This window comes from Eubalaena glacialis, chromosome 10, assembly GCF_028564815.1.
Source record: "Eubalaena glacialis isolate mEubGla1 chromosome 10, mEubGla1.1.hap2.+ XY, whole genome shotgun sequence".
NCBI lineage: Eukaryota > Metazoa > Chordata > Mammalia > Artiodactyla > Balaenidae > Eubalaena > Eubalaena glacialis.
In genome coordinates this window covers 106657200-106682409 of record NC_083725.1, presented here as the reverse complement: position 1 = coordinate 106682409, position 25210 = coordinate 106657200, and the positions used below count along the sequence as shown (strand labels likewise).

Sequence of the window (25210 nt, the reverse complement as noted above, 5' to 3'; positions counted from 1 at the left end):
TCTTATAATATGTGCATTTTTTATATGTATGTTAATAATAACAAAGAAAAAAATCTGCAGGGGCCCTCAGGGCAAGGAACTCCCGTGGCGGGACCTCCAACCCCATCCAGCCCTTGATTTTGCAGATGGGGGAACTGCGGTCCAGCCAGGTGAGGCTCCTGCCTCAGTCATGGCGGATCTGGTTTCAGGCCTTTACCTGCACGGCAGTTTCCACTGAGCATCAGTGGTGCAGCTGGCCAAGGCCTGTTGAACACATTCTCCCAAGGTGGTTCCTCCTGCAGAACCTTTTAGAGGTAATATGTTGACTCCATGATGGTAAGACTTTGATAAGGAGTTGGAAGAAACAGTGTAAAGGTTCGTGAGTCAAATGGAGAAGCTGGTGAAGGATGGCACCTTTTTTTCTGAGTTTGCTTCTTACAGCGGATACTGCTAGTGGCTTACCTGGATCCCATTCCCCCTTTCCTCCCACTAATGGAATTGGACTTTGTTCAGGTGCTACACCTTCCTCACCGGACCTACTGCCCTACCCTCGGGGGAAAGCACGCAGCCTTTGTTGCAAATGGCTGCCATGTCCTGCGGAAGACCCCAGCAGGAATCACCCTTAGGATGACGCTAGCGCAGCAGAGCAGCGGAAAGGTGTGGTATAGTAATAAATATATCTGGTCTTTGTCCCCAGTTCCTGGAACAGAGCTCCTAAAACCCTTGGCATTTCCCAATAGGAGTGTCTTTTGTTATTCACAAGGAGCCCCTTGCTATCACACCTGAGTTGATGCTAATGAAGTGACTTAGGATGGGGCCCCTTGATAGACTTAAGATGGGGCTGATCACCAGAAAGACCAAGAGATTAGAGTTAGAACTTTCAGTCCCACCCACTGACTTGGGGGTGGGGGTAAAGACTGAACTCTATAAAAATTCTTAGGATTCAGAGAGCTTCGTGGTTGGTGAACACATCCAGGTGCTGGGAGAGTAGCGCGTCTGGAAAGGGCATGAAAGCTCCACGCCCCTCTCCCCATACTTTGCTCTATGCATCTCTTCCATCTGGCTGTTCCTGAGTTGTATCCTTTATAATAAACCAAAAATAGTAAGTAAAGCACTTTCCTGAGTTCTGTGAATTGTTCTAGGGAGTTATAGAACCTGGGGAGGGGGACGTGGAAACCCCTGATTTATGTTGGTCAGAAGTATGGGTGGCCCAGGACTTGCAAGTGGCGTTTGAAGTGGGAACAATCTTGAGGGAGTGGGCCCCCAACCTGTGCTCATTCTGGATAGTTAGTTTCAGTTGGTGTCGAAGTATCAAAGCATGGTTTGTTCGCTATTGGAAAACACACCGGAGACGGGGACTTTAAATGACATGGTTAAGGCATTAAATCAACGGGTCCTGAAAACTGCCCTACTTCTGCACTTCCTGTTACTTCTTTTTACTCAAGCCTGACTAGGACGGGATCTCTGTTACATGCAGCCACAGCCATCCTCACTGGTACCCTACCCTGCCAAAGGTGCAGGCTCCACCTACCCGCAGGTCCAATCGGGCTGGGATCAGAACTCTGGCTGTACCTCTGTAAAGCATCCTCCTCAGTGGTGCCTTGGACTACAAAGGGGCAAAGGGAGGGGCTGCAGCATTACACCCCCCAGCCACCCCTCTCCCCTAAGCCCAAGATCTGACCTGCAGCTATAACCTGAGCTCTCTCTCTCATGCACTGCTGGTGGGAGTGTAAGACTGGTACCTCTAGGGAGAGCAGTTTGGCACTGGGAACCTTTCAAAAATGCACATAATCTTCGATCCTGCAATTCCACTTCTAGGAGTTTCTCCAAGACACATGTGTAAGGGTATTCACTGCAGTCTGGAATCGTAAGGAACAACGAGCGTGTCCATCTGGAGGTTGGTTAAATAACTGATGGCATATCCATACAACAGGCAGCTGTTTCAAAGAAGGAACTGACGGAACAAACTCCATCCCCTGCTTCCACTCTGCCCCTACTGTCCATTCTCCACCCCACAGCCAGGGTGAACCCATTACAGCCTAGGTCAGATCAGATGGCCCCCAGCTCAAAACCCTCCTCAGACCCCCATCTCACGCAGAGCAAACAGCAAAGCTCTTCAGTGGCGTGCCAGCCGGACCCAGTCTGCCCTCACTCCCTCTGGACCTCATCTCCTCCCACTCCCCCTTCATGCCCACCACAGCCCCAAAGGCTGCCTTGCACAGCCTGCAACAAGACACGCTTCGTCTAGAGCCTTTGCACTGGCTGTTCCCCCTGCCTGGAATGCTCTTCCCCCAGGGACCCACAGGGCTCACTCCTTCACGCCCTTCAGCCCTTTGCTGAATATCACATTCTCTGGCCACCTATATAAACTTGCAGCCCCCTTACGCTTTCTACCCCTCCTTCCTTGCTTCATTTTCCTCCAGAGCACTATTCACTGTCAAATATATGCAGTACTTATTTATATTCCTGGCTGGCTGTCTCCCCGACTAGAATGTAAAGTCCAGGAAGGCAGAGATATTTATCTGTTTTGTTCATTGCTGTATCCTCTGCCACTAGGAGAGTGCCTGGTGCAAAGTGAAGCACACAATACACACGTGTTGAATGGATTACATAATTCATGGTGAAAACAAAATCTTGGTAAAGAAGACTTTGTATAATTTGAGAGGCAGCAGAAAATGGTGGTTTGAGACCAGGCTGACTAGGTTCAACCCCCAACTGCGTCAACCACTGTGTGATGTCGGGGGAGTTCCTTAACCTCTCTGTACCTGGAGATATTAATAGCACCTACCTGGTAAGGCTGTTATGAGGATTAAATGAGTTAGTATTTGTTATCTACCTAGAATGGTGTCTGACACAAACTGAGTAAGCTATATAAATGTGTGTTACATAAAATAAACATACCCCGTTTTAATAAAATTAGAAGGACATACACATTCATATGTGCTTATGTATGCACAGAATAGCTCTAGGCTATGACAGCTGCTGTTCCTGGGATTGCGGGCTGAGGGAGGAAAATTCTCATTGAATTTTACACCAGATCCATGCATTTCTAATTTAAAAAAATAGATCAGCAATGCCCAGGAGTTGTCAATTGTTGAGGCTGAGTGATAGGTACATGGAAGTTTATTATACTCTTCTATCTTTTTTGTAGAGTAAAACATTTTAGAGTACATATCAGTATTAATAGTCTAAAAAAGAAGTCCCAGGCTACCCTGCCACCTCCCCTCCCAGCATGCCAGTGAGTGGAACAGAAGGGGAGACTGCATCTGCTGATGGGGGGAGGGTGGGCGGGGCGGGGGGGGGGGGTCGGGGCTCCTTCCAGCCACCTGCTGTCCCCACGGAGGGGGACCCTGAAGTCCAAACAAATTCCCTGAGTCCCACCTGGCTCCAGGATTCCAAGCACCAAGTCAACCACACAAGGCTGGGGGAGAAGCGCTGTGCTGGGAGCGCTGGGTCAGGCTGCAAGCGGCGTAGGGTCTCTGGGCTGAGCTACCAGGGGCTCAGGGAGGCCACGCTTGCAGACGCCAAAGCGTGAGGAAGGGAAGGTCTTGATGGAAAACGGCCTGGATGTGTACATTCATTTAAGGACACTCAGAGGCGGCCTGCATTGATTGCTTGCAGGCAGATGTTGGGAGACCAGACATGTCCTCTGGTGTCCCCAGCTCCTTACCCCTGTGATGCTAATGCAGAGGGCACACAGCCTTTCAGCAATCTTCCCCCAAGTCACACCTGCAGGGGTGTGACTTTAAGCAATCTGCCTCTTAAGGGGCAGGGCTGGGGAAGGTGTGCTCTCGCATCTTACTGCCTCCTACTCCCAGAGGAAGACTCTGGGAGATACAAACCCACCGCCATCCAGCCTGTGCTCGGCAGCCCCTCCCCCAGCTCTGTTCTCCCTGCCCCTCTCCACAGTGCTCTTAGCGTTCTCACCTCTACGCTCCTCCCGACCCACCCACCGAGGAGCTGGCGCCTCTATTTAGCCAGGTAGGACCCTGGTGAAACACCACGCGGTGTCTTGGCCACAAGGAAAGGGGTCCTACTGTCCGCAGCACGACTCCCGGAGGGAATGGCCCATGGAGGGAGGGGCTGCAGGGCCCTCAGGGGCCCCGTGGGCCTGGTGCCAGCCTTCACTTCTCCTGCAGTCTCCTTCAGCTCCCTCCCTCCTCCTTGTTCCATCCAGCCCTGCCATTCTCACTGCCTGTTTATTCACCCAGTCCTGCCCAGAATCTCAGAATGAAAAGAAAGCTCAAAAGTCACCTAAATCTTTGCTTCTCCTGGTGTGGTCCACAGACCAGCAATAGGGCCATCACATGGCACTTGTTAGAAATGCAGAGTCCCGAGCTCCACCCCAGACCCCCTGAATCAGAGTGTGCCTTAAAACAGGAGATTCCCCCGGTGATTTGTATGCAGAGTTGAGTTTGAGAAGCACTAGTCTAAATTGCAAGAGGCTGGAAGCCACGGTGTATGTCATCACTGAGCGTGCTTGAACACCTCCAGCAGGGGACCAGGCAGCCAGGCCACCATCTCATCTTTGGACAAGTAAGGTGTGTGTGTGTGTGTGTGAGTGAGAGAGAGAGAGAGACGGAAGGGGTGGTCCGCCATGGGTCCTGAGCGTCCCCTGCCGAGTTTATCAGACTGCAAGCCCTCACCATTCTCTGACCTCTGACTGTGAGCCATTTCTGTAGCTAGTCACATAGGTAACTAAGTAGGTCATGGTGACCACAGCATGAATACTACCATACAACTGCTCGCTCCCCGGGGAAGGGGAACCAGCTTCTTTACCGCTTGCTACAAAAGGTGCCGAGCCCTCAGCCCTGAGCTCTTCCAGTGCAGTGTAACCCACAGTCACCGTCTGGGTCCGTCGTGTCACCCGATGGGACCTGGGGGCACAGTAACCGGTGCTACCGTGCTCACGATCCTGCTGTCTCCCGTGCTGGGGGTAACAAACTGTCTTGCTGATCCATGGAGTCTTGGCCACATGTAGCATCCACACCAAGAGACTGGGCTTCTTTCCTAACTATGTATGTGTGTGTAGGTGTGTCTGTCTGTGTGTGGGTACCATTAGTGGCCATTTATGAAGAATTAACTATCTTCCCACGTACTCATGGAAAGGCTCACACATGCGGGTTTATACTAGGACCTCGATTTGAGGGGATTCAAAGGGAACCTGGCCCTTCCTGAGCACCTGCTTTGTGCCAGGTCTTGGCCAGGTGCTCCACTTTTTTTATTATCTCACTTAATCCTCTTCGCAAACCTGCAGGGTGGAGTCTATCCCCGTTTTATATTTGAGGAAACTGAAGCTCTACCAGCAGCTCAATCTTGAAACAGTAACAAGCATAAATTATGTGGAAACAGGCAATAAAGAAGTAAACAACGAATGAGATGATTTCGGAGGACACCTGTGAATGCGAGGCGCTGTGATCACTAATTATTATAATGATGGTGTGTCAAGCTGGACCGAACAAACAATGTCCTGGGGCTTCTCCGGCTGGGCTGACAAGCTCCGCACGGAGGAGACACTGCGGAACCGTGACACTCCGTAGGGGGGTGGTGGGGGGGGGGCAAACCTGGCAAGGACCAAGGACAGAAGACCTTCATCCTGGTCCTGGAGGAAAAAGGGGCACGGACATGGCTGATGCCAGGCTCTGTGCCCGGTGTTCTACACACACCGTGGAGGATACTCATTTATTCGCTCTTGACTTTTGCATGCTACGGAGTGCCAGGCACTGTCCTAGGTGCTGGGACCCTAGGGTGAACTAGGTCCCTGACCTCGTGAGGCCTGCAGCCTGGTTAGAATGTCTGTAGGTTTCCCCACTAGCATCCATTACCCCTTCTGGCACCAAGCCCCCTGGTGTCCTTGGGGAGACCCCTTTTCAAAATGCTTGACTCTGATTGGTTGGCCCAAAGGCCAACCCACCAGTGCTTATATCTGCCCATCACAGTGAATGGTGTAGGGAAGGGTAAAGGGCCCAGTTAATCATGAGCTGCAGTTTTGGGGTTTTGGAGGAATCTGCTGGGAAGAGAAACTCTGAAAAAATAGAACGTAAGTACGGATCTGCTGGCAGCCAGCCACGGTGCCACCACACACGGCAGCCTGCCTATGAATGGAGCCAGTACAGAATAAAGCAGAGTAGGATAGGCCGAGTCCTGATGACACCGTGTGAGCCCTGGATCCAACTGTGCCTGAAGCCATAGATGCTCCTGGACATCTCACTTTGCGGAGCCCATAAATTCCACTTTTGCCTAATCCTGTTAGACTTGAAATTCTGTCTGATTGTATTTAGTCCTTTCAACAATCTAGTGAGTACAGTTTTACTTTACTTGTTTTTCAGACAGAAAATGGAGGCTCAGAGAGGTTAAGTGGCTTGAATAAGGATGCACAGTAACTGGAGACTCTCCAAGTCAAAGCCCATGCCCTTTCCACTACTCCAAGGTGGCAGTCTAGCGTAGAGGGTGATAAACTGCAGTCGAGCGTGAGGTAGGGTCTTCCATGTCAGGGAGTGAAGGGACCTCCTAGGAGAGGTGGCCCCTGAGGGATTATTAGAACAAGACTTGCTCTAATCAGAGACAGGTCTGTAGAGAGGCAGCAGAGGAAAGGATCCACAGCTTACAAACTGGTGGCTGGTTTTTTTTCCAGTTTTTATTTTTGCTTTAGTTGCCAACTTTAAAGAAACATAAGATTTCGTGTAAAAACATGGATGTTCAGCTTTTCTGGAAAACCAGAAGCTCTAGCAACACTAAGCAGGGGGTCCCACGTGGCAACAATTTGCCAGAGCTGGGCGATGGTGGCCAAATGGGCAAGGCACTTACTTTCCAGATCTCCGGCCAGCCCGTGTCATTCAGGGACGTCCCCTGCCTGGGCTGGGCTGCTGAGTGTGTGGCCTGCATGGCAGAGACCAAAGTGCTGTGTAGACGCTGTCCTCTGAGAACCCAGCCTCAGGTGAGAGGAGGGCACTGGGGAGGGACCACGGTGGGCCCCCGCCTCTGTCCGCTCTGGCTGCTCCCAAGTCCCCAGGGCCCAGAACGGTTCCTGGTAGGGGCTCAATGCACACTTGGTGGAGGGAAGAAGAAAATGAGAGTGTGAGTTGGGAGCTTCCAGGACCACCTCACAGCGACCTTAGAAACCAACTCCAAGAGGCACCTTGGTGTAGAAGTCAGGAACAATGTGGGCTCTGGAGTGGGCACAAATTATGGCTCCACCACATACAACTCTGTCATCTGTGGAAGTTATTTTCACCTTCTGGGCCTTCAGTTACCCCTCCATAAAATGGGGATAATAATAATCAGAGGGTTGTTGTGAGCAAAATGGTAAGCAGTCAGTAAGTAACTATTAGCCTGACTTCTTCTATGATTCACTGACCTGAGATAAATTCCTTCCCCTCTCTGAGCCTCAGTTTACCCGAGGCGGTTAGATTTGATTTTCGACTTGAACTTACCAGCTCTGGTATTCCGTGACTATGAAAATTCAGCATCCCTGCAAACTCCCAGAGCTGGGCCACAAAGAAGCACCCTAGCAGGTCACAGGGGTCTCTCTGCTAAACCACTCCCCCACTGAGGTCAAAACAGACCTGAATGTCCATCATGGTATAACCATTTGATTCCAAATTCATTTAGATTTAGCCAAGTTCCAGCCCCAGGACCTGCTGTGGCTCATTTACTCCAAATCATAACCCAAAGGCACAGGGACAGAGCTGCAAGGATCCGGCCCTTGGGGGCCCTTTCAGGGATCCCAGGGTGTCCTGTGCTTGCTTCTGAGCATGCAAGCAGGGCTCGGCACAGGCGTTTCACTGCGGCTGGCGCCGGGTCATCCAGCTGGCAGAGCCGTTTCCATTTCTCTCACACGCCCCCGGATGGGAAATGATTCATGAAAACCAAGAAGGTAAAATTAGCCCAGAGGCTGCCGAGTAATTTATACAGCCAACAGCCCCAGGAGGGAGGGAAGGCCCCCGCTGCCAGCTCAGTGTGGCCTCCTGGGGGCTGGCGGAGACCAGCCTGGCCATCAGGAGCCTCTGCCTCTGGGGTCTTCTATTTCTGGACTCAGCCTCCAGGGCTGTTGGCGAGGCTTCCAGAGCTTTCTCTGACCCCTTCCACCCCCTCAACAGATCTGCTCGTGACATTAGGGACCTGCTGAGTATCAGCGGGTGGCTGCGGAGACACGCATGCGTTTCACCCTCACCTCAGCCTTGGGGGGAAAGTTTCACCTCCTGTCTCACAGGTGAGGAAACTGAGGCTCAGAGAGGCCAGGTGAGTGGCCAAAGGTGCGTGGCAAAGCTCACATTCAAACCCAGATCTCATGGCCCCCAGAATCAGTGCTTCTCCCCACGCGGGGTGCTGTCTGCCGAACCCCAGTTTCTCAGGGTGGGGCGAGGGAATGGACCTGGTGGGGTTCCCTGGCAAGCCCCACCTCATCCTGCCATATGCTTCTCACAGTCTCAGGACTATTTAGGACTAGGACCTGGTCCTTGACTCCAAGCCCAGTTGTCCCAACTGGCAAAGTGGAGAGTCCCCAGTATCCTAGTATCTTCAAAAAGGCTTGAGAAAATGCCAGGCTGGGCCCTGAGCCATAAATCATACCCCTAAAAGGGAAGGACAGAACAGCAGGTATCGGTGAGCCCCATGGTCCCACTTCATGGGGCCAGACACCAAGGCCCAGAGAGGGGTAGGAACTTACTCAAGGCCACACAGCAGATCTATGGCAGAGCCTGGGATGGAACTGCATCTCCTGAGTCCCACTGCAGAGAGCCTACTGTCAGAGCTGTTCACAAAGTGAGCAAATCTGAATGGGGGTTCCCAGCACGCAGGGGCAGCTGAGGCGGGAGTCACCCGAGACCTCCAGGGGCCCTTGATCTGGTTCTTCCCCAGGCATCTGCCCCCAGTTTTGGAACCCACAGTGAGGAACTGGAGAGGGCCCCTCAGAAGGCGGTAGGTGAGACTCCACACCTGTGGGAACCTGGGTGAGTCACCTTGCCTCCCTGAGCCTGGAGGAAAGACGGGTGCGGGGAACTGACAAGCAAAACGTGTGTGTGAACCACCCAGCAGGCTGTGAGCGTCCCACAGGAATGCAGGGGTCCCGCACGAGCTCGGTCACAGCGCTCACCCTCAGCCCCTCTGGCCCCTGGCTTTGCCCAGAGGAAGCCCAAGGCCAGCCACGGGTGACACCCCACAGCCACCCATGCAGAGGGAACTTGCCTCCATCCCCGGGGCTGGGCAGCTGCACGCCAGTGAGACAGCTCAGAGCCACACCCCACTCCCAGGATGGTTCAGAGCAGCTCAGAGGCACCGTCTCCCCAGACGGACCGCAGCTGCCATGGGCCGGCCCTGAGCACAGCACTTTCAAACATCACCGCACTGGACCCTTCCCATCAACGCTGGAGAAAAGGTGGCTGGGTCCTCACTTTACTGACACTCAGAGAGGCTGAGTCACTTGTCCAAAGCCTCACATCCATTCACACAATTATTCACTCGACAAGTGTATACCAAGGCCCACCATGCGCCATGCACGGTGCCAGGATGAGACAGGCATGTGTAGCCCTCCTGGCCACGAGAGGCCTTGTAGTGGTTCATGGGCAACCTCGAGCCACTCTGCTGGGATTCCAGTCCCAGCTTCACCCCCCTATGTCCTTGAGAAGTCACCTCTCTGCACCTCAGTTTCCTCAGTAAATGGAGAATAATAATGGTGTCTACCTCATGAGGTTATTCTGAAGATTAAGTGAAATATTATGGGTCAAGACTTAGAATAGCACCTGGCACATAGTAAGCACTCAATAAACATGAACAGTTATTGTTGAGCCAGGACGCAAGCCCACCTCCCTCTGACGCCAGCAGCCATGCTCTTAACTCAAAGCTAGGCCGGCTCAGTGTCCGAGGTGTGTGTGACCCAGCAGCATGACTGGTGAGGGTCTACAGTAAGAATCAGAAGGTGGGTTCAAGTTTCCCCTCTGCTAGCCGCCAGCTCAGACCAGCCCCTGGGCCTTTCTGAGCCTTGCTTCCTCCAGTCTTAAAATGTACCCCGTGATGGCTGCTCTCCTGCCTCCCTGGAGAAGTACCCAGAGTCCCCAGGGTTGCTGCAGGCCGCTGCCCACACCACAGGACAGGCCCAGAGAGCGAGCCTTCTCCCCAGCAGGGCACATGGCCTCAGCTGAAACAGCCACACTCTGTCCCCTGCCACCTCTGGCTACTGAGAGGGTTTGTGGCTGGTGCTGGGGAAGGGCTGGGCCCCGGGCCAGTGATGGTGCTTCTCGCCTCTCGGGAAATAATCCCAACCCTCTGTGCTCATTGACCACACATGCCACAGACCAGAGGGCAAGAGGTCAAGCAGGGCTGCCCCACTGGGCACCTTCCGCCAAGATATCACGTTGGGTGGCCTTGTGAAAAAGAACTGAACAAGGAGCCAGACGGCCTGGGTACATTCCCAACCCTGCCAGCGGCTAACTGTGTGGCTTTGGGAAAGTCACTTGACGTCTCTGGGCTTCTGATTCTACATGTGTGAAATGGCCTTGACCAAGCTGCCTACTTCAGAGGGTGGCTGTGCAGAGCTGGTTAGTTGGTGGCCTAAAGGTGGTTTCGAACCTGAAAGGGGGTCGGGGGGGATGGAGGTGTGAGAAAAAGAGCAAAGGGGCCATCCTTTCCAGCACTAAATATACAGTCACCTGCGGAGATTTGCCCCACGGGCTGAAAGGTAAACCCAGGCCTGGACCAGCCAGTGTGGCCCAGAGGGGCCCCGGGGCTCTCAGGGGAGAGCTTGGCCCCAAGCTGCTTTCTTCTCCTGCCCACCCTGCAGGCCAAGGGAGATCAAATCCCCGGCCACAACAGGCCCCATTGAGAGTCGGTAAATCTGCCCGAGGTGTGGGGTTATGTTACCAGGTTCCTGGCCACCACCACTAAGCAAAGGGTCAGGCTGACCTCCTTCCCTCCCAGTAGGCCCCGCTCCAGAACCTACAGGACCAAGCCAGGCAGAAATCGGATCACCCACTGCATTCCCAGGCAGCAGCCTCCTCTGGGAAATCGGTGGACAGTGGGATGAAGCTGTCGCAAAGACTGGAGCCATCCCAGGCTGCCCACGGGAGCACAGGCCCTCTGCCCACCGAGGTGGGCCTGGACCTAACGCAGACAAGAGACCCCAGGGTAATAATATTATTAGGATTTTATGAGCATTTTGCACCTTATACATGTTAGTTTACTTGGTCCTCACAGAAGCACCATGGTACGCATGCTATTGTCATCTCTATTTTACAAAGGACGAAACTAGGCACCGAGAGGTTAAGTCCATTTCCCAGAAACACCAGGATTTGAACCAAGGCATCTGGATTCCAAAGTTCACTTATCACAACAGCCACCCGAGAGAGGAGTCATTCAAAAACACACTTTTTGAGTAACGGTAGAAAAACCCAAGTGTGAAAGAGAAAAGACTCCAGGGGCCATGGCCATTGTTTCCAGCCCTCTGGGGACTGCCAGAGGGCACAGGGGCAGATTTTCTCTCTGGCTAAAGAAGGGATTCAGGAATAGTGGGAGACCCACAGGGAGACATTTGGTTCTGTGCAAAGCCTCAGGGGACAGATTTTAAATATTGCACAATAATTTGTTAAAAATGCAACTGGCTCCCATAACCCAGCAGTAGCTGCTACAGATATGACCAAAGAGGCACAAGAATAAAATCAGAATTAACCTAAATGTCCAGCAGTAAGAGAATGGTTAAATAAATGATGATCCTCTCCATTGATATACTACTGTCTATTAGTCTAAAAAAAAACAGAAGAAGAAGAACAATATGGTAAGCTCACTGTGTAAAACCATGACTAGATTTCCTAGATCCAATGTTAAGTGAGAAGAGCAATTTGAAGAATGAAACCATTTGTTTAAACACACATATGCATGCACACACACACACACGCACATGCTATAATGGTACATATTCCTATAGGTTCTGTGTGCGGTGCATAGACAAAGATCTAGATGGATATATACCGAAGTAATAACAGTGATGATTAACCTTGCAGAGGAGGCTGGAATGCTACGGTTATCAAGGAGACTATATTTCACTTTTTAAATATTATTTGATTTTTTTACAGCAAAAATGTATCCGTATATCCCTTATATAATTAAAACATAGTAAAACAACATAAAAAAGACACAACGAGCTGTCTTGGAAACAGTGAGCTACTGGTCCCTGGAAGTGTGCAAGCATGTGCATTGGGGTGGAGGGATTTACCACAAGGATAGGTGGGTCTAGTCCTTCTGGACTTCACAGCCTCATCAGGGGAGTAGAGCAAAGCCCTTGCTGTCCCCGCATCGTGAGCGGCTTTAAGGAAGCACAGAGAATCAGATCTTGGAGGAGGGAGAGGCCAGGAGTTGTGGATACTCACTGTGACGCAGTCAGAGGCACACAGGCCAGCTACCAAGCCCACCTCCAGCTGTACAGCTCCACCCCTCCCCTTCCCCCAATAACACCCAGCCCTGGCCCCTCTGTCCCAGCAGCCCCCAGCCCCTGGCCAGCATGTCTGGCGTCAGCCTCAGACTCCCAGGGTGGGGGCCATGTCTTTGGGAAGACCTCACATTGGGGACAAGAATTCAGAAAAGAAGGAGGAAGTGGATGTAAAATGCTTATAGGGCTGAGCGCCCCTGACTGTGACACTGAGCCCAGGCAACAGCCCAGGTCACATGAGGAGCCCTAATCCCCAACAGGCGGATCCCTAGCCCCAGCCAGACCCCTAGCCCTAGTCAGGCACTGTAACAAGCCAGGACCAGTGAAGCTCTTACCTTCAAGACAGCTACAGCGTCAAGAAAAGAGTCAAGCGATATAGCTCTGAGTCCCAGCTCGGCCCGTGACTTCCTACAAGACCTTAACAAAGTCACTGAACCTGTGGAGCCTCAACTCCCTCATCCGCAAAATGGGCTCACAGTATCCACCTCCCAAGCCTGCTGTGTAGATGAAATATCATCCGTGTAGCCCCTTTGTGAACCATACGGACTCCCACAAAACACACAGCCTCATCCATGCCGCGGACAGAAAAGGAGGTGGCAACACCTTATCGCCAAAGGCAGCCACACTTGCTGCAAGACAGGAGTGAGTCCAAAAGGGCAGGGGAGCCTTTCTTGGCTACTGTCCTGGGCCGAGGGCCAGGGTGCTTGCGGGGAGGGCAGGGAGCCACCAACAGGTGCCAGGGAGGAGTCCGGTTTCTACCTGAAACTGGGGGCAGGGGCTCCTGGGAGCCAGGCCAGCGAGTCCTCGCCTCACCGCTAGCCCAGGGAGCCGGGGCAGGGGCGGGCGACAGACCCACAAGGGGAATCAAGGGGAGGAAGAGCAAAGCTCAGTCACTGCCAGAAGGGGCGAGCAAAGGGCCGGCCTCGGAGGACTCCACCTGGAAGGCAAAGCAGTACGGGCCACGCAGAACTGGCTCGGGGTCCCGTGAGGAGAGGGGCTGCCGAGAAGCAAGAAGGTCCCACCTGGCACTCACAGTGAAAAGTGCCAGCTCTGGGAGAGGGTGGGGCAGCAGGACGAAGCCTGAGGTGGTCCAGCTGCCCCAGAGCTGCCCTCTCCTGCCTCAGGGAGACCCAGGGCTGTGGCAATACTGAGTCCAGCGTGGGGCCAGCCCACGGCACAGAGGGCCAGGGAGGTCTGAGGACAGAAGCCTCCAAGCACGACCAAGGCCACTGTCAAAACCAAAGCACCAAACGTAAAATAGAGAGCTAGTGGGAAGCAGCCGCATAGCACAGGGAGATCAGCTACGTGCTTTGTGACCACCTAGAGGGGTGGGATAGGGAGGGTGGGAGGGAGGGAGTCGCAAGAGGGAAGAGATATGGGGACATATGCATATGTATAACTGATTCACTTTGTTATAAAGCAGAAACTGACACAGCATTGTAAAGCAATTATACTCTAATAAAGATGTTAAAAAAAATATATATATATATAGTTGGATTAATATCTACCAAAAAAAAAAAAAATCCCAATGACTCCTGCGAACGCCTCCCCAGCCCCATCGGGCAGGATCCCAAGCAGCTGGACTCCCCGCTGAATGGCAGCCAGCCCGGAGGCGGGGAGCTGCAGGGAGGGAGCCAGAGGCTGGGCCACCTTGAACAGGGCCCCAGGGAGGAGGGCGTAGGTGGGGCTGGTGGGAGGGGCGCTCCGCACAGCTCCCTCCTAGGCAGGCCGCCACGCTCTCCGTGGACCTGTGGCCACATGCAGGCCCAGGTGCACGTTGGTCTGTTCCCAGGGGCCCCGGGACAGGGCAGGTCGCCTCCTCTCGGAACAGGAGGCTGGGCCGGAGCTCAGGACCACAGCAGCGACTCCGCTGCCCCGACACTGTGCCGCTCTGCTGGTTGGCCCAGGTGGGGACATCAACTCTCCCTCGTCACCTCAACCAAGTGTTCACCGCTCAGGTCTCAAAGGCGGGCCTCAGCTCAGCTCTGGCCCATCAGAGGGTTCACACAGGAAGCAACTTCAGGCTGCCGTCCCCTGCTCACCTCCTAAACGGACCCAAGCCATCACACACCAGGCTCCTGGCGCCTGGCCAACCCCCAAACTCAGCTACAGACCTCAGGCCTCGCTCCTCCCGCCCGCACTGACTCCTAGGCGGTGGCTGGCACAGCCCCGGTGAGCTTGCAGCGCTGGCAGCGTGGAGCAGTGGAGACAAGAGGGTTCAGCCATGGCCACCCAACCACCCCAGATGCCACCCCACTGACCAGGACAGCCTGGGAAGGCCTGCTGCTCACGCCAGAGGCCAGCCTGCCTGTCCAGCCAGGACTGACTCCCAGGGCAGCCAGGCACCGGCAGAGCTACGGGGTCTGCTTACTAGCAACCTACCCCACTGCGTACCAAGAAGCAGCCTTCCTCAAGGGTGAAGACCGAAAGGAAACTCCACCTGATGGCCCCTTCAGTCCTTTAAAGCACCTACTCAGCGTGACCTTACCTCCCACCTCAGGATCTCTGCCTCCAGGACAGTCTTTAGGTCTTAACTCCTTAGCCTGGCCTTCAGGGCCTTCCTGGGCTGGCCCTAACCTGCCTCTCCAGCGCCATTCAGCCACCTCTTGTCCAAACACCCTGCTCACCTGCCGTTCCCTGAACCCTGGGATCCTCACGTTGCCTGACTTTGCACATACTGTTCCCAGTGCTGACAATGTCCTTCCCTCTTCCTCCACGGGGCAAACTCTTACTCCTCCTTCAAGGTCCACCTTGACCTCACTTCTGGGAAGCCTACCCATGCTCTCCCTCCCCCACTGCCAAGGCAGAATACTTGCTCCCTTCCCCACCCTGTCTCTGAGCAGCAGGGCACTTCCTACCTTCAATCACAGTTAGGATCTGGGCCAGAGCTGCTCAAACTATTTATGGTAAAGAAACATTTTTTTTTTTTAAGTTTTCCAATCTGCTGCCCACTGATGCTTTTGTAAATTACAATGAAAAATGGCGTGGCAGTGTCAAGTTGCAATATGAGTTTCTCAACACTTACTCTAATGTCTGTACCTGTCTCACTGCAGACCAGTAACACAGAGCTCATGGACGGGCGGTAGTCTGCAGACCACCCTCTCCATGGCACTGGCAGGGCTCTGTGTTCCCGGCGCAGGGCCCATCAAATTATGTCTATGTTTGGACCTCCAGAGCCCAAAGGGGTGCTCCATGAACATCTACTGGCTCAAATATTGCATGGGAAGGTCCCAGCAACCCTGTAACAGGTGCACTACCTGTGCTAGGCATCCCCATTTCTCAGGTGAGCATGTAGAAGCACACAGAGGGTGACTGGCCTGATGTCACAGCTGGCCCACATTGGATCTACCCAAAAAAGAATTCAGAGTAATGATAGTAAAGATGATCCAAGATCTCAGAAAACAAATGGAGGCACAGATCTAGGAGATACAAGAAATGTCTAACAAAGACCTAGAAGAACTAAAGAACAAACAGAGATGAACAATACAATAACTGAAATGAAAACTACACTAGAAGGAATCAATAGCAGAATAACTGAGGCCGAAGAACGAATAAGTGAGCTGGAAGACAGAATGGTGGTGATCACTGCCACGCAACAGAATAAAGCTGGCCCACACTGTACTCTCTCTGTACTGCCCAGCATCACAGGGGCAGACTTTTGGAACCTGCAAGCCCTCAAGTCCACCATTCCCTCCAGCACAGGCTCCTGACAGCATTTCCCACTGCAGTAACAGTGAGGTAGCCCCATGCAGTGGTGAAGAGCTCAGCCTCCGGAATCAGACCAGACCTGGGTTCAAATCCTGGCTCAGCCTTTCATAGCTGTGTGGCCTTGGGTACGTCACTTCACTTCTCTGGGCCTCCATCTTTCCTCTGTAAACTGAGGCTAATAACATGAGTCAGGCAGCACCCTGCTTCAGGCAGAGCCCATACACACCTATAAGCCCCATTCAGGTTTGGCTGTTACCGATGTGTATAAAAGACCTGGGATGACCCAGTCGGAAACTCTTGACCTGGATCTTCCCTTTCTGCTCATCTCCCCGAAAGACCCAACATCTTCTCTTGGGAGTAAATTCTTCCTGGCTGCTGAGTTTGCTGATCTCCTTTGATGATCTCACCGCCCTGCCCTCCCCACCCCAGGCTAAGGGGCTTCTCCCTTCTCACCCTGCCCCCCTCCCTGGGACACCTTAAGCCTCTGATCCTCTTCACCTCCTCTCCAAATACCAGCCCCCTCTGGAACACAGCTGGTCTGAGGAGGGGCCCTGCACCACCCCAGGAAATGCCCCCTGTTTGGTTGGGTTAGAGCAGTGAAGAGCCGGGCTGTGAGGTGGGGTCGGGCCCCAGCCTGCAACTCCACCCTCACCCACCCAGAGCCCACCTGCCCTGTACCTTGGGCCACGACAACGCTGAGTCCACCCCAGCTGGGTCCCGGTCGGCTGTCCCTACAAGAGGCTCACTCCCTGCTGGGGCTGAGGGTCCGGTGGGCTGCTCCCCATGCCCCTCAGCCATCCTGGAGCCTCTCAAGCTGGCCATCTCCGTCCCCTGGGCATCGGGCAGCAGGATCCCTTCCTGGTCCTCAGCACTTTTCCTTGGGGAAAGTACAAGATAGCGGGAGAAGCCACTCTGGGAAAGCTGACATCGTGGGCGTGGTTCCATATTTACTTGCTCAGTGACGTCCACTGCAGCCCAGCCCGAGACAAGTTGATATCCTGCCCGCTGATTCCTCTCGCCCCCAGCCCTGCCCAGGAGAAGGAGCCCACTGGTCACCAGCCCCTCCTACCCCGAGTTCCTTCATGCACATCACCCGGGGTTGCTGCCTCTGTCCCCTCAGGACGGGGTGAGCTCCTGCCGCTACAGATATTCAAGCAGTGGCCGGACAGCCTGTCCTTTTGGAGGGCAGGACACCACGACTAGGCCAAACGCTCTCAGAGGTCCCCATTCGGCTCTAATTCCAGGAAGTGGAGGCCTGGGGTGCGGAGGAAGAAATGCTAGATGTGGGGTTAGAATTTTAGCTCGGTCACTCCCTAAATTGTATGACCTCCGGCAAGTCACTTCCCATCTCTGACCTCAGTTTTTTCAGCTATAAAATGGGGGTCGTGAGAGTTGTTCTGCCTGCCTCAGAGACTAATGATAAAAGGATTTGGGAGAAGTTTGAAGTCAAGAAGAGAGTCCTGGGTTGCCCTTATGGATCAGGTGGGATGGGGAAGAATGAGGGGTGGAAGGGAAAGCCCTAGAAGGCACTGAAGGCTCCAGAAGCCCAGGTTTGCCTCACTTTGCGAACAGGGTCCCCACCCCTCAGCACCCACCCCTGATCTGAGGCTGATGCTGGGGAGCAGGATGGCCAGCAGCCCTCTGTCCTTCTCCACCTCTGCTCCCACAGCCCAGAGTCATTGCACAGGAGGCTCTTAGCTTGTCCGGATGCGCCAGCAAGATCTGATCCATGAGGTCCCTGGGTGGGGAGAGGTTCCTGGGTGGGGAGAGGGTCCTGAAGCCGGCTGTGCAAACCAAGAGCTTATAAATCAAATCCTGGTTTGAAAGCACCCGGGGAACCTGCTGGGAATTGTTACATAACACAAGGAGGCAACCCCTAAAGCCTCCTTTGTTGATGTGGGTTTCTCCAGGTGATTGGAAAGATTAGATTATGACTGTGGGATCTGAAGCTAGTCACGTATCCTCTCTGAACCCAAGTTTCCTCATCCAGAAATGGATGTAGAAGAGACCTCACAGGGCCAATGTCAAGTGCCCTGATGCTCAATACGCGTTCCTCTTAACACGTGGTCCTGAAAACAGGGAGGAAAAAGTTTTCTTCCACAGAAGGTGATGCAGGACTGACATTACCGTCTCCATGTACAGAAAGGGAGACTGAGGCCCAAGCACGGTTGGCCTTGAACACAAGCCTGTGGGGGTGGGTAAGTGTCTGAAGGTGTGGTCCAGTCACCTTCAAGTAGAGACCCCCCATGACTCATCCACTCTCTCACATTCAGGCACTGCTGTCCCCAGCAAGGGGCACAAGATTATTTCCGTGCCCTAGGGCATGCCTCCCCTGTGGTCATGACCTCACACCCGAGGAGGTGGCCCCAGAGCCGTCCCCGTGCCACACTGGTGCTCGGTGCTGCTTCCTTAGGAGCCTCTGCGAGGCCAGCACCATTATCACGCCTGTTGTACAGATGAGGAGACAGGCAACCCCCAGACAGGCAGCCTCTTACCCACATCTCCCAGCTGCCAGGCGCAGGGGCAGGAATGCACGTGAGGCCACACCCTCCTCAAGGGCATAGCGCTGTCCCCGCCCACACGCTCCCTCTCAGTGGCCCCCACCAAGAGGCCAGCCCAAGGCACTTTGCTGCATCTTATCTGGGGGTGCCATGGCTACTCAGAAATGAAGCCAGACACACTCTAGGAAGCCTGCAGCCCCCAGAACTGTGCCCCAAACCATCTGCACTGAGCCTCAGTGTGGAGGACCAAGTCCTCACCTCCTTCCTCCACCTTCCCTTTTGGAATGGCCATCACCATGCCCATCCTCATCCTCATCCTCTCCTACCTTGACTACTGTAACAGCCTCCTAATTAGCCTCCCTGCCTCCAGCCTCACACCCAAGCTGCTGCTGCTGCTGATTTCTGGGACCTGGACCTGCTCTCCACGTCAGCTTTCTCGTCATAAAACCCTCTGCGGTTCCCAGAGGCCCCACAGACAGAGTGTAAACTCCTCAGCATAGCAGTCATAACCTTTCACAATCTGGCTGGGATAGAGCATCGGGGTTAGGTGGGAGGGCTCAGAAGCCAGAAGACCTGGGTTCAAATCCCAGCTGTGCTGCTTACCAACTGGGAAACTTTGGGCAAGTTACTCCACCTCTCTGAGCTTTGGTTTCCCAAAGGGAAATAATAGTGTCAGTAGAATGGGGAAATAATAGTACCAATATCAGGGTACTGTTGGGAAGATGAAATAGAAAATGTGTCCTGAAGCACTTTGCACATAGTAAGTGCTCAATTCATTCATTCATTCCACAAATATGAGGCCTTACTATGTCCTCTGCACTGTTGATGCAGCACTGAACAAAGCTGACAAAACTCCCCGCTCTCCGGGAACTTACAGCATAATTAAAGGAGGCAGCCAAAGACAACATATTGATAAATAAGTAAAACACAGGGCATGTTATATGTGCACTAAGGAGAAAAAAAGCAGGCAAGCAGAGGAGGATAAGGGGGCAGGGGTTGCAATTTTAAATAAGAAAGTGCCCACAAGAAGGTGACATTTGAGCAAATCCTGATGGAGGTGAGGGAGCCTTCCACGGAGATAACGGGTAAGAGTGTTCTAGCAGCGGCAACAACCAGTGCAAAGGCCCTGAGGCAGGATCAGGACTGGTGTGTTAGTCATATTACTATTATCATCACTGTTATTCTCTTTCTAGCCTCATCTCCCTCCACTTCCTCCCTTACCCACACTCTCCAGCCAAATGAACCACCCAAGCCTCTCCAAGCCATTCCGTGTGCTCATGCCTTTGTACAAGCCTCGTTCCACACTGGAATGCCTCTCCCCTTTCTTTCCAACTCCTACTCATCCTTCAAAACCCAGCTGAAAGGCCTCCTCCTCAGGGAAGCTTTCCTTGACTTAGAGTCGATGGCTGTCTCCCTTGCATCCTTCTGCTATAAACTGTAACTGCCTGGTTAACTGCCCACCTCCTCCCACTGGTCTGTGAGTTCTGGAGGGGCAAGGACTGGGTTCCACACTGCACCCCCAAGCCCAGCACAGTGCCTCGCTGTGTGCACTGACCACCTGATGAATGAAGGAAGAACTGAAGGATGCCCCAGGCCTCCCCTCTTAACGAGCCTTAGCCCCAGCGACGCCACCACGAGTGTGACTGCCCCTGTGAACACTGGCCTTTCCAACGCAGATACAAATCTGCAATAGGAAACAGGCTTTTTAAAAATAACAGCACATTTTTCTTTATTCTTCATTGTTTTTTTTTTTTCTTTCTGCACGGCTTATTTTTCCGGTGCAGCCCCGGGGCCAGCTGCAGGGAAGTCCCTCCCAGGCCCCACTCTAAGAACATGGAGCTCTGGGGCCTCTAAGGACTCCCAGGCCAGAACAGGGGTGGAAAGGCACCAGATGCCCTGGCACCAAGGCCACCAGGCACCTCTGAGCCAGGAACCCCTTTTCTCAAACCCCAACGTTAGGTGGATGTTACCTCCTGGAAACTTTATAATGCCATGTGACATTTCCAAAGGGGCTTCTCCTTGGTGGGTCTGGGGTTCCCTGCCCTCACTCTAAGAGGGCATCCCGAGGGAGATGGCATCAGACTGCCAGCGTTCCAATCCTGGCCACACTGCTGTGTAACCCTGGGTCCCTTCCATCACCTCTTGGGGCCTCAGTTTCCCCATCTGTGAAATGGAAATAATAATACCTACCTTGTTTTCTGTGTAGGGTATGTGACATGCTTAGGACCACACCTGGCACACAAGAAGCCCTCAGTAAATATTAGCTGCCTTCATCATCATTATCTTCATCTTCATCAGCCCTAGATCTCCTACTGTGTGGTCCCTTCACTGAATCATACACTCCATAGATCAGAGACCTCAAGGATCTGTTAAATCTCACCCTCTTGGGCTTTCTGGAATTTTCCCTCGTACACTCTAGAAACATGGTCCTTCTGGGGCATGGACACCTGTTAAGTATGGGGAGCTTAGGATCTGCACTCTATGGGCCACTTTTCCTCCCACACCTGACACCTCCTTGCAGCTGGACCCACCTGCCCATACTCCAAGGAAGCAGCGTTTATTAATCCTGTCCTTAGCCCCCAGCACATTGTGAGCCCCCAGCCAATGCTCAGGGATTTATCAGAAGGTATTCCGTGAGCAGCTCTCATGCACAGACACTGGAGGTGCAGCGGCACACACACACCAACCCAGGCCCTGCCCTCGCAGAGCTTACGGTCTGATGAAAGAGTGAGACTGCAAGCAATAATTACAACAATAAATGTAAAATTGCTACTAAGACGAGTGCTATAAATGTGAGGTACATGGGGCCATGAAAGGCCGTAATAGGGAGTTCAACCTAATCTGGGAGGGCTTCCCTGAAGAGGTGATGCTAAAGCTAAAAGATGAGGAGGAGGCCTATGAGAGGAGTGGAATGCATGGTCAGGGCAGAGGGGGCAACATGAGGATAGCACCATGTTAGGCTAAACATGGTAAATAGGGGGAGGCAAGATGGTGTCCCCATAGCATCTGGAGGGCAACTTAAGGATTTCTGTCTTTCTCCTAAATACAGTGGGAGTCCCTGAAGGCTTTTCAGGCAGAGGTTGATACACTCAGATTTATTTGTCAAAAAAGCTCACCCTGGCTGCTGAGGATGAGCTTTTCCAAGCCTGTGTGTGTATACTTGTCTCTGCCTGGAATGCTCCCCTAATCTCTGTATCAGTCAGGACAGGCTAGGTTATGCTGCAGTAACAAACAACCCCCAAATCTAAGTGGTTTAAAACAACAAAGGCTTAATTATCACTCATGCTGCATGTCCATCATGGGGCACCAAGGGACTCCACTCAGGTAGCAACACGGGGACCCAGGCTAGCAGAAGCAGCCACCACCCCACCTCCTGCCAGTTGCCACACCACAGGAAAAGAGCACTCAGGAGGGTCTCACACCAGCAACTAGATGCTTTGGCCCAGAAGTGGCATGTGTCACTGTAGTTCACAACTCACTGGCCAGTCACACAGCCCCACCCAACACAAGGGGACCTAGATTCAATCCTACATGTGCTTGGATGAACTGGAAATATTTAGGGGGTAGCATTAAGGACCACCAGACACTCTCCCTCTCCATCTTGCCCTTCCCCAGCCTTAACTCATTCATTAGATCACAACTGTTTCAGTATTCCAGAAGGAGGGACCAGCATGTGCAGGCGAGAATACGGAGTACAGAGAGATCTAGGGGAGGTGGGAGATGAGGCCAAGGAAAGGGTAGGGGCCAGATTACTCAGAGGCTTCTAGGTTATGGTAACACTTTGGTTCTTTACCCCAAAAGCACTGGGAAGACTTCTCAGTGCTTTACACAAAAATGGGGAGCTTGCTGTGATCTTCTTTGGAACAGATCACTCTTACTGCCATCCTGAGACTGGCGTGGAGGGAAGGTCACAGGTGGACAGTTAGGAGGCTAGTGCTTTTGTCCTGGGGATAGACAGTGGTGGCTTGACCAAGACACTGGGGAAGAGAAGACGGAGAGGAGTGTACGGATTCAATTTATAGGTTAAAGTTCCCTAGATCTGGAGATATAGTGGATTGCAGTGAGGGAACGGAGACACAAAGGTTTCTGCCTTTGTGAATGGTGGTAGCCGTGGCCAAGATGAGAGCCCTGGAGGAGGTTTAAGGAGGAAGATGATGGGACAGCCTTGGAATCCATGTGTTGGTTATAACTGTGAGATGGTCAAGAGAACAGACAGAGGAGGCAGCTGAATAAACAGGAATGACTCCTGACTCCTCGTTCAGTGGTCTTTACTTCCTTCATACTTGCCAATGACTTAGAACTAGGGAAACCTCGCCTCCCCTCCCCCACCCAATTTAAGTCCAGGTGAGGAAAGATTCAGATGATTGTAGTCTTAACTTGACACCAAGGAGAACAAATTTATGAAACACATCAATCCAAAGGGTCTGGAGGACAGAACTGTAACTCAGGTCAGAGTAGTATGTAAGTGATGGTTGTGATGGCTGATCAAGGGCTCCTGGGACCAGTGAGGGGAGCCCCTCATCTCTGAATATGTCTCTAGGGAAGGGAGAGTAGACCCTGCCCCAGCTGCTCCTTGGAAGCCCCGTCAGTTTGGGACTGAATGGACCTAGGTGGGGCTTGTTGGACAATCCTGATATTCCCAAGAGAGTGCTCTGCAATAATCCCAGGCAGAGAGAACAACACTTCTTATATCATGTGTGGCCCCCGGGCTAGGCATCTTCTCTGTGCTATCTCATTTAATCTCACAGCTGACTGGCCAGGCAGGCTTTGTTAACCCCACTTTAGGGTTGGAGAAGCAAGGTCCAGAGAGGTCAAAAGTAACCGTGCCAAGTCCAAAGTCGCATATTAGTATGAAGGGGAGGAAGGACTCCAATGGAGAAGCCCCTTTTCATTAAACTAAAGCAATAGGCCTGGGCTCTATTCCCAGACACGTGCCCACACAGAAATCTGCTTGCCCACCTGTCAGAGCGTTGGTGGGTGAAAATCATGCCCCACTCCCCCTGAAAGGAAACACAGCCTGTTACTTTTGCCCCATGGACCTCACAACCCTTTCTTCCTCTCAAGGGGAAATGTGGGCAAAGGCCAGCTTGGGTGCCAGAGGCATCATGCTCCATGGAAAACTCTTTTGCCCCAGCACAGATAAAACCCCCATTTTATAGGGTTTCCAGGCATGGAGAGCAATCTCTCATTATTGCCTCCTGTCCCCGCGGACAAAGAACTGGGTGTGTTTCCTTCAACCACTCTAAATTATATACCACAGTCTTTCTCCACATGAAGCAAACGTCTAAGAAGAGGTTTAACATTTTTCTCCCCGAAGTCCCAGCCCACCCCTGGGATCTAAGCCCCTATCGCCCAACCCCATACAAGACACAAGTAACTTTTCCGCCAGCACTGCTCAGCGCTCGAGACATTTGTATTCTCCTTGCAGTCACTTGCCTAGGGCGTGCTGGCCTTGACCGGAGAAAGGTCATCGGCCGCTAAATGCCTGCAGAGCAGAGCACCTTGGGGATTGCGAGTGGGGGATGGAGGCTACACTCCGGACATTTCCCGAAGAGTCTACACCGCAACTAAGACGGAAAATGTATTAAAGAAACAGCCCCCGGCGCGGCCACGTTTAGCGGGAAATCGTGCGGCGCGTGGGAAGAGGCTCCAATGCACCCCGGCAGGACCCGTGCCCCCCAAATCAGCCCCCGGGCGCCGAGCCCAAAGTGCCCCCGAGAACTAGGCCAGCGGCAGCGGCGAGCCCTCTAGCCTTCGGCGCCCCGCCCCGCCCGTGTCACCGCGTTCTCATTCCGAACGCTCGGCCCGGGCGGCCGCTCCCATTGGTCGGCGGCCACGTCCGTCAGCGGGCGGCACGTCGGCGCAGAGAAAAGGCTACATTGTAACAAGGCGAGCGAGCTAGGAGCTAGCGGGGAGGAAGGAGGCGGAGGGGCGGCCCCCGAATCCCACGGCGGCGGCGGCGGCGGCGGCGGCGGCGGCGGCGGCGGCGGCGGCGGCGGCGGCGGCGGCGGCGGCGGCGGCGGCGGCGGCGGCGGCAGCTACCTGCCGAGGGTTAACCCACCTCGGGGCCGGAGCGAGCCGTCCCCCCGGTCCGCGCCCGCGCCGCCCGGGCCCCCCGCACTGCCCGCGATGACTCCCCCGGCCGCCCGCCACCCCCGAGGCCGCTCGCAGCCCCTGCACCGGCGGCCCCCGCGCGCGTTGGCAAACTGCCGAGCGCTTTCCGAAGCCATTTTCAATGGCCACATTGGCTACCGGGGCTGACTCACCTTCCCGGGAATGCTGCGGCAGCCGCGGGGCCCGAGCGGCGCGGGCGGCCCGGCGGGCGGCTCGGCGGAGGCGGCGCGGCCCGGGCTGGCGGCCCCCGCGGCGGGAGCGGCCGCGCTGCGGGCGCGCTGGTCCCCGGCGAGGCAAAGTTTCAGCGCCAGCCTCGGCGCGGCGGCGGCGGCGGCGGCGACTCGCTGCTGCTCTCCTCCCCTGCTTTGACCACCATCTTATTAGTACAGGAAATGACATGGAAAACGGAAGAAAGCGGCGTTTGGGGCAGACGCGGACCCCCCAATTCAGGGGCCGGAGCCGGGACTCACCAGCCGCGTCCCAACCCGGC

The 25210-nt window shown here is 53.8% G+C and overlaps 1 protein-coding gene across 3 annotated transcripts in view; it reads right to left on the bottom strand.

Annotated features, from left to right (window-relative positions):
• Nucleotides 1-24929, bottom strand: part of PRDM11 (PR/SET domain 11) — an 82044-nt gene extending 57115 nt beyond the window's left edge. For all 3 annotated transcript variants that reach the window (XM_061201617.1, XM_061201621.1, XM_061201622.1), the window contains exon 1: nt 24873-24929. The gene's annotated coding sequence lies outside the window, so the exon portion shown is untranslated. The remainder of the gene's footprint in view (nt 1-24872) is intronic.
• Nucleotides 24930-25210: the final 281 nt, after the last annotated feature.